The following is an 11,889-nucleotide window of genomic DNA, read 5'->3' as shown; positions in this document are numbered from 1 at the left end:
GGATAGCTTTTCAGAACTTAATTAAAAGTTAAGCTCTGAATTTTTACATTGTAAATTATTGTTATATCTTTAAGACTTATATGTCTTGAGCTAGAGATATGGCTCAGAGATTAAGAGTACTGGCTGCTCTTCTAGAAGTCCTGAGTTCAATTCCCAACAATTACATTGTGGCTCAAAATCATGTATAATGAGATCTGATACCCTCTTTGGACCTGCAGATATATGCAGGCAGAACACTGTATGCATAATTAACAAATAATTGTACTAAAAGGAGTTTTATGTCTTTGTATTTTTAGATCCTTATTTAGGAGCCATATTAATTTTGGTTTTTTTTTTATATAAAACGGCAGGGACCATTCCTTATATTCCTACCATAACCAATTGTCTATGGCATTGAGGGGAGTTTTTCACCAAGTACATAATGTGAGAGATTTTGGTTTGCTTATTTTTTGTTACTTGTTTGTTGTTTTTCCCTGTGTAACTAGGACTTGGAAAAGTCTGACGTTATTTTGTCTAGGCAAAGGTGGCACAGACAATTATCCAGTACCCTACAACACAGTCTGAGCTGGGTCCTATCTAGCATCAGGCATTGTGTTTGAGCATCTTGCTCCCCAGTCCATGTCATAACAGTTCATGCTGCCCCACAATGTTCTTTAGAGACCTTGGGTCATTGTTAGGTTCTGTAATCTTTGTTTGATGTTATTACAACTTTTTAGTTAACATTTAAATGCCTTATTCTAAAGATCTCTGTAGTATGAGAAGTTTTTCTAGGTAGACCTTAATAGATGACTTGGATGTAAGTTACTTGCTTTATCAACATGTATAGGAGACATAGTGAGGTTTATTCCTGTTATTAATCATTAATAACTAGTTTGACTATAACCAACAGTTAATCTATAAGGATTGCCGGTAACTTGTGTTTCTTAACCTTTTATAATAGGTTACCAGCTTTTATAAAACTAGAACTTTGCATTGTCACATTTACCTTTAAAAATACTGATTTTAATTTCAAACTCCTTTAAGGAAACATAAAACAGCTATGTGACTCAGTTTATCTAAGTAACTTACGCTTACAAAATTTAGCAAAAACAAGGACGGATTGCCTTCGGTGTCATAAAAAAATGAGCATCTCCACTTTTGGTTAGTACATACAGTGTATGGCTGTGATCTTAAATTTCAGCCCTTTGATTTAAGTAATACATTAACAATGTAAAAAACGCACAAATATGATGTAACCTTCTGAATTTAAACATTTAAAAACTGTTTTATTCAACAATTCAACTTCCTGTAATTTCTTTTTGTGATGTCTAATTTAAGCACACTTTATGCCTTTAAATCTATTGTTACCTTGGTGCATGTTAATTTATGTTAATTTCCAGTGTTAATAATTGTAACTTTTTAACTAGTTTCAATTTTTAACAGCTTTAGACATAAAACAGTACTAATGTCATCTACATTAAAAAGACATCTGATTTTCTGATAATCTGAATTTAATGACCAGCACTCAGAGGTAAATTTTGAGCTGAGGGCTGTTAGCATTAGATAGTAAAAACATTTAAACCATTTTTGTTTTAGCTATATTCTTGTAATAAAACAGGTTTCTAACAGGATACACAGGTAGACCTTTTTACCAAGTACATATATTTTTCCTGAGAGAAATAAACAGAAATTTTAAACAATTAACATAGTATGGTCAAAATTTTTAACTCATATTACTAATCTTAAATTTATATTTGTAGATTGAGAGCCCATAGCAAACAGTTTCCATCTTGTTCTTACTTTTTTATGACTTTTCTTTGAAACTCTATATCTTTTTACATTACCTGTAGTCTCTTTCTCTGATTTTCTCAGACATCCCTAGCATAGAAAAATCTCTCCTATTGTCTTTTTCTTTTTCTTTTTTTCTGATCAGTGACTCTTACTCAGAGGTACATGCCTTAAGTGAACATCTTATTTATTTAATTCCTGCTGTACGTTCTTACATTGGTGCTTTCCCCTGAGCCTTTCTGCAACTTCTGCTCTCTTAACTGTTGGGTCCTTATTCGGATTATGTGGGGTACATCAGCTCTCCTTTTATGTTATCTTTCATTATTTTAATTTTATTTTTATCTCTTTTTGACTCTTATGGATCTGGCCAAGCCTTTTTTCCTGTTCTACGTTTTATTGCCCAGAGAATTGGAATCATACTCATAACACCTGAAGTTCCTTCTGATGTTATCTGTGCACCTTTGTTGAGTTGCATTGACCTATAAATCTACAGGCCTTTTGACCTGTCTACTAGACCACTGTTATCTTACTTTGACTTCTTTGCTTCAGACAAATTGTAACAAGTTTGCACATACCCATCACATCTATTTACCATCTATTTTATTAGTTGTATTTTTTTAGTTGACATAAAAATCTTTACCAAAGTTATTCTCCCCAACACTCCCTTATCCTCCACCTCCCCACCCTCACCCCCACCCCTGTCCCTACAATCACAGTCACTGCCACCTGAGGAGAGGAGGGATGGGCCGGGGCAACTTCGGTCATTTGCTGCTAGGGATTCAGAATTCCTCTCCTCTCTGACTACCCAAAAGCAGGCGATATGCACCTAGCCCATCAACAACACAGCATGGCTCCTGGATGAGCATGTCTTAGGACTTCTGTACCAGGAAGAGCTGGTGCTGTTTACCCTGGTGTTCTGCATTACCAGCAACCTGTTAGTTCTTGGCCTGGGTGATTTTTTTGTTTGTTTCTTTGTTTTGTTTTTTTAATTTTCTTATTTTTTATTTCACATATCTATCCCAGTTCCCTCTCCCTCCCTCCATTCCTCACGCTGCCCCCTCTCATGAACCCTGACCATCCTCCCATCCATTCCCCCACCCCAAATCCACATGAATGGCAATGCCATCCTGGTGGTGTCATGGATATCTGTCAAGTCAATTGAAGTAGGGGCTAGGACTTCTCTCCTGTTTCTAGGTTAAAGGAGTCTCTCCATGTGTCTGCAAGTTCCTTTTTTGCACTACAATGCATCCTGGATCCACTCTCTGAGGTCCCTAAGACTGCTCAGTCCTTCTGGCTGAGACTCATATTCAGAGACACCTGAGTCAGTCCCATTTTGGATGCCAAGTTATCAGTGTAGAGGCCTGTTATCTATTCCTTGTTCAGGTCATCTGTCTGTATGTTTCTACAACCTGGTCTTTTCCTCTCCCTTTGCATCTACATGCTAGTTCGACTCAGTGTTTAGGTATGGGTATTTGCTTCTGTTTCCAACAGTACTAGAGGAGGGTTCCCTGATGGTGAATAAGGTAGTTGTTGATCTCAGTACTCATTAAGGGAATTTATGGTAGCCTTTCCATGGTTGCTCAAATTGTTAGTTGGCAACAGGTTTGTAGGTCTCTAGACCTTTCTTTAGATTCAGTTTTCTCTTTAAACCACTAATGGCTCCCTGTTTTATGCTGTTTCTCTCTCTCCCTCTCTCTCTCACTCTCATTCGCTTTATCTTCTGTCTTCTATTCCTACCCTGACTCAATCTTCATAGGATCACCTGCTTTCCTCCTCCCACTCTCTTTCTCCTAATTCTCTCTACATTCTGTGACCCCCGCCCGCCCAACCTCGCATGTGCTCTGGGGGAGTTCTCCTTTCAACCTTCTGTGAGGGACTTTATATGAATTTCTTAGAATACACCTTGTATCCTAGTTCCACTGCTGGTGTGAATTATAGGCTGGTGATCCATTGATCTAGCTCTAGAATCCATATATGAGTGAGTATATACTGTGTTCATGTTTTTGTGATTGGGTTAACTCATTTAGAATGGTTACTTCAAGAGCCATCTATTTGCCTGTGAATTTCAAGATTCCATTATTTTTTTTTCTGCAGAGTAGTATTCCATTGTGAAGATGTGCCACATCTTCTTTATCCATTCTTCAATTGAGAGGCATCTAGGTTGCTTCCAGGTTCTTGCTATTACAAAAGATGCTGCTATCAACATAGCTGAGCAGATGTCTTTTTTGCATGGATGTGGATCATTTGGGAATATGTCTAAGAAGGGGATGGTAAACTAATTCCCATTTTCCTGAGTAACTGCTATACTGAACTCCAAAATGGGTGTACGAGTTTGCACTCACACCAGCAGTAGAGGAGTGTTCCCATTTCTCCATGTCTTCTCTGGTATAAGTTGTCATTGGTGTTTCTAATATTAGCCATTGTGACAGGAATAAGATGGTATCACAAAGTTGTTTTGATTTGCATTTCCCTGATAGCTAAGGATGTTGACCACTTTCTTAAGATTTTTTTTAAGGTTTTTTGATTTCATCTATTGAGAATTATTTCTTCAGTTCTGTACCACATGATTTAATATGGTTGTTTGGTGTTTTGTTGATTAGTGTATTGCTTTCTTTGTATATTTTGCAGATCAGCCCTTTGTCTGATATAGTATGGGTGAAAATCTTTTCCTAGTCTATAGGCTGCCATTTGGTCTTGTCCTCTGTGTCCTTTTCCTTAGAGAAGTTCCTAAATTTGAAGAGGTCCCATTCTTTAATTGTTGCTCTCAGTGTCTGTGCTCCTGGAGTTATGTTCAGGAACCGGTCTCCTATACTAATTTGTTCAAGGGTACCTCCTACTTTCTCTTCTAAGGGGTTCAGAGTCGCTGCATTGATGTTGAGGGTCTTTGATAACTTTGGACTTGAGTTTTGTATATGGTGACAGACTTTGGTCTATGTTCAGTCTTATAAACACCATCATCCAATTGTACCAAAACCATCTCTTGAAGATGCTTTCCTCATTCCATTATATATTTTAGCTGTTTTGTTGAAAATCAGGTGTGGGTTTATATCAGAATTTTTAATTCTATTCCACTGGTCTAACTTTTTGTTTCTTTCTTTTTTTTGTGGCAATTCCTGGCAGTTTTCAGGATTATAGCTGTGTATTAGAGCGTACACACGGGGATGGTCCTGTCTCCTGATCACTCCCCCCATTGTATAGTTTTAAATGTTTTGTCAAAAATCAGGTGTTCGAAGGTTTGTGCGTTATTATCAGGTTTTCTATTCAATTCCACTGGTTTACTGCTCTATTTTGTTGCCAATACAAGGCCCTTTTCAGGAGTATTTCACGGTAGTAGATCATAAAGTTGGGAATGGTGATGCCTCCTGAACTCCCTTTATTGTACAGGATTTTTTTTGCCTATCCTGGTTCTCTGGTTTTCCCATATAAAGTCCATTATTATTATCCTTTCAAGGTTCGTGAAGAACTGTGCTGGGTTTTTAATGGGCATGGCACAGTATCTATGGATTGATTTCGACAAGATTGACATTTTTACTATGTTCATCCTACCTATCAAAGAGCATGGGAGATCTTTCCATTTTCTGCTATCTTCTTGAATTTCTTTCTTTAAAGCCACAAAGTTCTTATTATTAGGTCATTTGTTTATTTGGTAAGCATTACCCCAAGATATTCTATGTTGTTTGTGGTTATTATAAATGATGTTATTTCTCAGATTTCTTTTTCAGCCCCTTTGTTGTCTGAATAAAGTAGGATTACTCATCTTTTTTGAGAATATCCTGTATCCTGCTAGTTTGCTGGAGGTGTTTGTAAGCCTCAGGTGTTCCCTGGTAGAAGATGGTTTTTTGTGTTTTGTTTTTTTTTTTGTTTTTGTTTTCGTTTTTTTTTTTTTTTTTTTTTTTTTTTTTTTTTTGGTGGGGGTTCAATTTTGTAAACTATCATATCATCTGCAAATAGAGAAAGTTTGATTTCTTCATTTCCATTTTGTGTCTCCATGATCTACCTTTGTTTTCTTATTGCTTTAGCTAGTACTTCAAGTACAATATTGGAGATATGGAATGAGATGACAGCCTTGTCTTGTTCTTGATTTTAGAGAAATCCCCTTAAACTTCCCTCCATTCAATTTGATATTTTCTGTTGCTTTACTGAATAGTGCTCTTATTATGTTTAGGCATGTTCCTGATACCCCTAATCGCTCCAAGGCCTTTTTTGTGAAAGGGTGTTGATTTTTGCTGAAGGTTTTTCAGAATCTAAGGAGATTATCGGGTGGTTATCTTTTTCAGTTTTTTTGTAAGGTGGATCACCTTGATAGGTTTTAGAATGTTAAACAACCCCTGCATACCAGTGATGAAGCCTACTTGGTCAGGGTGGGTGATTTCTGTGATGTATGCTTGGATTCGGTTTGCCAGTATTTTATTGAGTATTTTTGCATCAATATTCATTAGGGATATTGGTCTGTAGTTTTTATTCCTAGTTGTGTCTTTGTGTGGCCTGAATACCAAGGTGATTGTGGCCTCCAAAAAAAAAAAAAAGTGTTTGGCAATGAACTTTCTGTTTCTATTATGTGGAACAATTTGGGGAGTACGAAATTTAGATCTTCCTTGATTTTCCAGTAGAATTCTGGACTGAAGCCATCCTGGTCCCCCTTTTTGTGTGTCTGTCTGTCTGTCTCTCTCTCTCTCTCTCTCTCTCTCTCTCTCTCTCTCTCTCTCTCTGTGTGTGTGTGTGTGTGTGTGTGTGTGTGTGGGTGTGTGTGTGGTGGAAGGCTTTTGATGACTGCTTCTACTTCGTTAGGGGTTTATAGGTCTATTTAAGTTTTTTGTCTGTTATTGATTTTATTTTGGTGATAATTTTCAAGAAATTTGTTCATTTCCTTTGCATTCTCAAGTTTTGTGGAGTACAGGTTTTCAAGGTATGACCTGAATATTGTCTGGAGCTCACAGAGGTCACACCTTTAATCCCAGCCCTAGAGAGGTATAAAAGGTAGAAGCAGGGGATTGAGGAGTCAGTCTCAGAATTCTCCAGCCCCTCCAAGGAGAGGAAGGTGTCTGAAACTTGGTGAGAGTTTGTGGAGACAGGAATAGCGCTTTCTTCCTGACATAAAGGTAAGAGGTAGTGGCTTGGCTTTCTCTGGGTCTGCTATGTATCTTGCTGCACTCAACATTATTGGCAGCACATGGGAGTTAGAGTAAGTCAGATCTCTGTGAGTTGTAGTGTAGCATAGCACGGTCTTAGAGCTAGTACCAGGAATGTAGGGTGTGACCACTGACAAACACTGTCTCAAAAAAATACAATTGATTTTGTAATTTTCAACACGATCAAACTCAGTTCAATCTCTGTCCTGAAAGTAGACGTAATTAACACGAACATGTCTTGTTTCGTTATTCTTCCACTAAGATTGGAAGGTTACTGAAGCCCTGGTTAGATTCCAGTGGTCATGGCAATGGTTACATAAAATGGAAAGCTGATTATAGACTATAAAACTAATTGTTTAACAATACAGAGACAGATGCTTAGAGTTTGAGATGACTTGGAGAATGGGTTTTTACTGTTACCAGAGAGTCAGTTCAATCTGTTTCCTGATGGGAGATCCAATCAAACTGGTCACATACAAGCTATACCACTAAGCTCAGGTAGGAGGATTAATGAGATTTCCATGTCAGCTCAGAATGAAAAAAGAGTTTAGATAGGGCAGAGCTTCATTGATCCAATGAATATGGAAATCTTACAACTGTCTACATGTCATAATGAGAGTAAATCCCAGAATTGAAAATTGGGGGAGAAGTTTTGTTTGCTTGTTTGTTTTGTTTTGTTAATTTGTTGTTTTTTTCAAGACACGGTTTCTGTGTATTGCATTGCAGTCTGTACTGGAATTCAATCTGTAGAACAGGCTTCACTTGAACTCACAGAGATCTGCCTGCCTCTGTGCCCCAAGTGCCGGGACTAAAGGTGTGAGAAACCAATGCCTGTGCATGGACTAGTGTTAGAGTTAACCTGAGTCTTTGGTACAATCTGGTCTCCCCCCACACACACCTTTCCCACATCTGATTCTCTCAAGCCACAGCTGTGAAAGCTCAAGTATGATTGGGTGGGGATATGCTCAATTATCCAATCAGATGGCAGAATATGGCTGATGGTGGCGATTTGAATGGAAGGTGTAAGAGGATATGGGCATATAAGGGTTATCCTGGCCAGGTTAAACAGAGTTGTTTGGATCCTCAAGTCACTAACACAACTGCTGGGATTGGAACACCTCTTATGTGTGTGCTGATCAGGTTAGCCATTCAAGCCCATCAGGACATACAACCTTACCAAGGATCTCCAGTCCCTCGGGCCATCTTAGTAACCTTGGTTTTGTTATTATGTTTGGTTTTGCTATTTGAAGCTGAAAATCTCATTTAGCCCCGGTTAGCCTAGAACCCCACATGCAGCTTAGTGTTATGAGAGTATTATGAGATTTGCTGATTCAGCAGAAGGGTCGACCTAGGTGAGTCAGAAAGTGTGACATGGAGGGGAAGAGTGTGGATGGAGAGAAGTGACTACAGAGTTCAGAATGTGGGTCGAGTTGAATCAGAGCTGTCTTGGAGAAGTGAATAAATGAAAAGAGACAGTGGTGCATGGAGCACAGGTGCTAACCTGCTGTGCCCTTTAAGAGAATGATGAGGTTGCGATATTCAGGGGTTAAGACACACTGAGCAAGTACCGACCAACAACTCCAATCTGGCTTAAAAGGATTTAATTCAATGTGATTATGGACTTGTTAACTGAAGATGAAGAAAATTCTGTAGAAGCCCACAGATGGCCATGAGTCTCAGCGAAGCATCAAGTTGACAAATTGTCAGTACTCAAACTCCTAAAGAGTGGTCTGGGGCTCATCTTGGCTGCAGGTCTAAAATATTAGAAATGACAGTGACTGTCTCCATTTCACATATTCTCCCAACAACCCCCACTGATTGAATGCAAAGTAAACTTGGCAGTGGGATTTTTAACTTTGATCTTGTGGATCAAGAAAGACATTTGAAGATGATTTCCCACAAAAGAGTCTAGCTCTTGTTTACTTTTCCACTCTCTCATTGCCCAGGGCTGTAGTATTCTGGGGAGCAGTGTTTTTGATTAGCAGAATAATGGGGAGATTTGTTGCCATGGTGGCTCATGTCCATGAGCATGAGGCCTTTGAGGGACCTATGCCTATGAGAAGTCAGACAGTGTGTAATAGGAAATATGGGTTTTCCAACATTTCTAGACTAGTGACCAAAGCCCGGCAGGGTTTACGCCATGAAGGGGCAGAGAGTCCTGCTGAAAGTGACTTGTCTGAAAGGATTAATTCCTCTGAATATTCCCATAGCACCTGTCTGTGTGAAGGTCAAGATGAGTTCGCCATTGACACTCCAGATGCTGGCAAGTAGTAGTCTGCTCAAAAATGAAGCCTTGGCTATCTCTGCTCTGAATAAACTACCCATGGAGCTCTTCCCACCGCTATTCAAAGATGCCTTTAAGGGGAAACAAACCAAGATCCTAAGTGCTATGGTGGCAGCCTGGCCTTTCAGATGCCTTCCCTTGGGAGCCCTGATGAAGTTTCCTGACCTGGAGATCTTGAAGGCTGTGCTGGCTGGCCTTGATTTGCAGATTCAGCAGAAGGATCGACCTAGGTGAGTCAGAAAGTGTGTACATGGAGGGGAAGAGTGTGGATGGAGAGAAGTGACTACAGAGTTCAGAATGTGGGTCGAGTTGAATCAGAGCTGTCTTAGAGAAGTGAATAAATGAAAAGAGACAGTGGTGCATGGAGCCCACTGCTAAGACATGTAGTCAACACACAATGAGTCTACCTCGGCCTCTGTAGCCAGGCCCTAGAAAGGAAACTTTTGAGGTCTTGGTTTCCAGGATGCATTCAAGGGAAGTGGATGTGTGAGGTGAAAGCCGATTATACATTGGCAGTCCTGCCATTTGAATCCCCTTCTTGTTTGACCAACAGGAATTGCAAATTAGAGGTGCTTGATTTTCGGGATGCCCATCATAACTTCTGGAACGTGTGGGCTGGAACAGAGGATGGTGTCTGCTCTCCAGATGTCGTCGTAGAGACCCAACCAGTGGTGCACCATCCCGAAAGACAGGGAAAAGAGGTTGTGACTGTGATGATGAACCTTTCCCTCCATTCCAGACATCTCTGTGAATACCTGGAATGTTTCCACTGCTGGGCCCAGCAGAGAAAAGATGTGCTGCAGGTGATCTGTGAAAAGCTGGAGTTTGGGGCCCGCCCTGTCTATAACCCCCTAGAGCTGCTGGAGGTATTTGCGCCATGCAGTATACGGGAACTGGAAGTGAATGCTCGCTGGGACCTGAGGACCCTTGCAAAGTTTGCCCCTGGCCTGGGCCAGATGAAAAACCTTCAGAAACTCCTTCTTCATGAAGTCTTCACACCCTTGCCTTGGTTGTGGAACCAAGAGATGAAACGACGGTGTTTTCGACAGATCGTTTCTCAGTTCTCCCAACTCAACAAGCTCCAGCATCTGTGTTTGAATCGTGTCTTCCTCCTGAATGCAAGACTGGACCAAGTGCTCAGGTAAGGAAGGATAGAGAGCTTGTTTCACAGGCCAGAGAAGAGCCTTTCCGTGTTACATGAAACATCAGTGTACACCTGGGGCTTGCCAGCCACTGGTGACTACACACGGATAAGACCTCTGAATGATTGCTCTAGTAGTCTTTCTGTTATTCTCGCCACCATCACCGAGAAACGGTCTTTGAAACCTGACCTACAGAGGGGAGGGTGTTTTAAGTCACATGTTGCCCCATGTCAGCACTGTCCTCAGAACTGTATGCACAGTTTACATCGCTCTCTGATTTTCCAAGGGACAGGGGCTCTCTGAGCACAGGTAGTGTCTAAGTCAATGGAAAATTACTGAGAGTGAAGTGATTAGGGTGGGTCAAAGGGAAGACCTCTCAGTAGTACAGAGGCTGTGCTAGGAGGTGGGACTCATGAGGACCAATGTTAGCACACACAGAGAAGGCTGTGAGTTGCCACCAGGTCTTCTTTCTTGGCTTCCTGCTGGCCCCATTTGTCATCTGATGAGGCTTTGAGTTTGACAGCGCAGAGGAACCAGGGTTGGGGACCTAAGCAGTCACATGATTTTGCCTGTGCTGTTACTTCTCCATCTGAGAGCATTCTGGAATTGACCTCCACCAAGATCTCAGAACGACATTAGGACACACTAACCACTGCTCACTTGAAGTTGGTTCCCTTACTCTACTACTATTAAACTTACTGAGATAATCTGCCTTGTCTTTCTGTAGGAACTTGGAGAGTCCCTTAGAGACCCTAGCAATCACTCGCTGCTCACTATCAGAATCAGACATGAGTTACCTGTCCCAGTGCCCAAGCGTCCATCGGCTCACACATCTGGACCTGAGTGGTGTCACCTTTTTAAATTTAAGTCATCCACTTCTGGGAAGACTGCTAGAGAGATTGACAGCTACCCTGCAGACATTAAAATTGAAGGGTTGTATGCTCATGGACTTCCAAATGGATGTCATCCTCCCTGCCCTGAGCCAGTGTTCCCAGCTGGTGGAGGTGAATTTGATGAAGAACTTCCTGTCTTTGACCAGCCTTAAGAAGCTGCTTCAGCACACTGCCCACCTGACACAGCTCACCTTGGAGATGTATCCTGCCCCTGGTGAAGTGTATGATGACTTTGGTGATGTCCTGCCAGACAGATTTGTCCAATGTTGTTCTGAGCTCTTGGACACTCTTAGAGCAATAAGACAGCCAAAGGAGGTCTACTTTGTGAGTAAGAAGTGTCTAGATTGCAGGCGATTCTGTGTCTATCACCAAGAGGCCTCCCTATGTTCATGTTGGGAATAAAGGATGAGAGATTACTGCTGGCCTGAGAAAGGAAATCAAGGACTCCAGTGACTCTTTAGAGAGACACAGAGCTTGTCTATTCAAGGTGTTTTGGATATACTTGGAGACAATGTCATATCAAGGAATCAGAGGACAGAGAGAGAGAAGCTTTGACATGGACAATCAGGGCCTGCTCATCTGCTCAGGGCCAACGGTGAAGACCCAACCTCAGATAGGAAAAGGGATTTGAGAACACTGTGGACTGACCCCACCACAGTCAGTGTGTGAGAGTT

The sequence above is a fragment of the Phodopus roborovskii genome, unplaced genomic scaffold (genome assembly GCF_943737965.1).
Source record: "Phodopus roborovskii unplaced genomic scaffold, PHOROB, whole genome shotgun sequence".
NCBI lineage: Eukaryota > Metazoa > Chordata > Mammalia > Rodentia > Cricetidae > Phodopus > Phodopus roborovskii.
The sequence above is the reverse complement of the archived record's forward strand: the minus strand, read 5'-3'. Positions refer to the sequence as shown.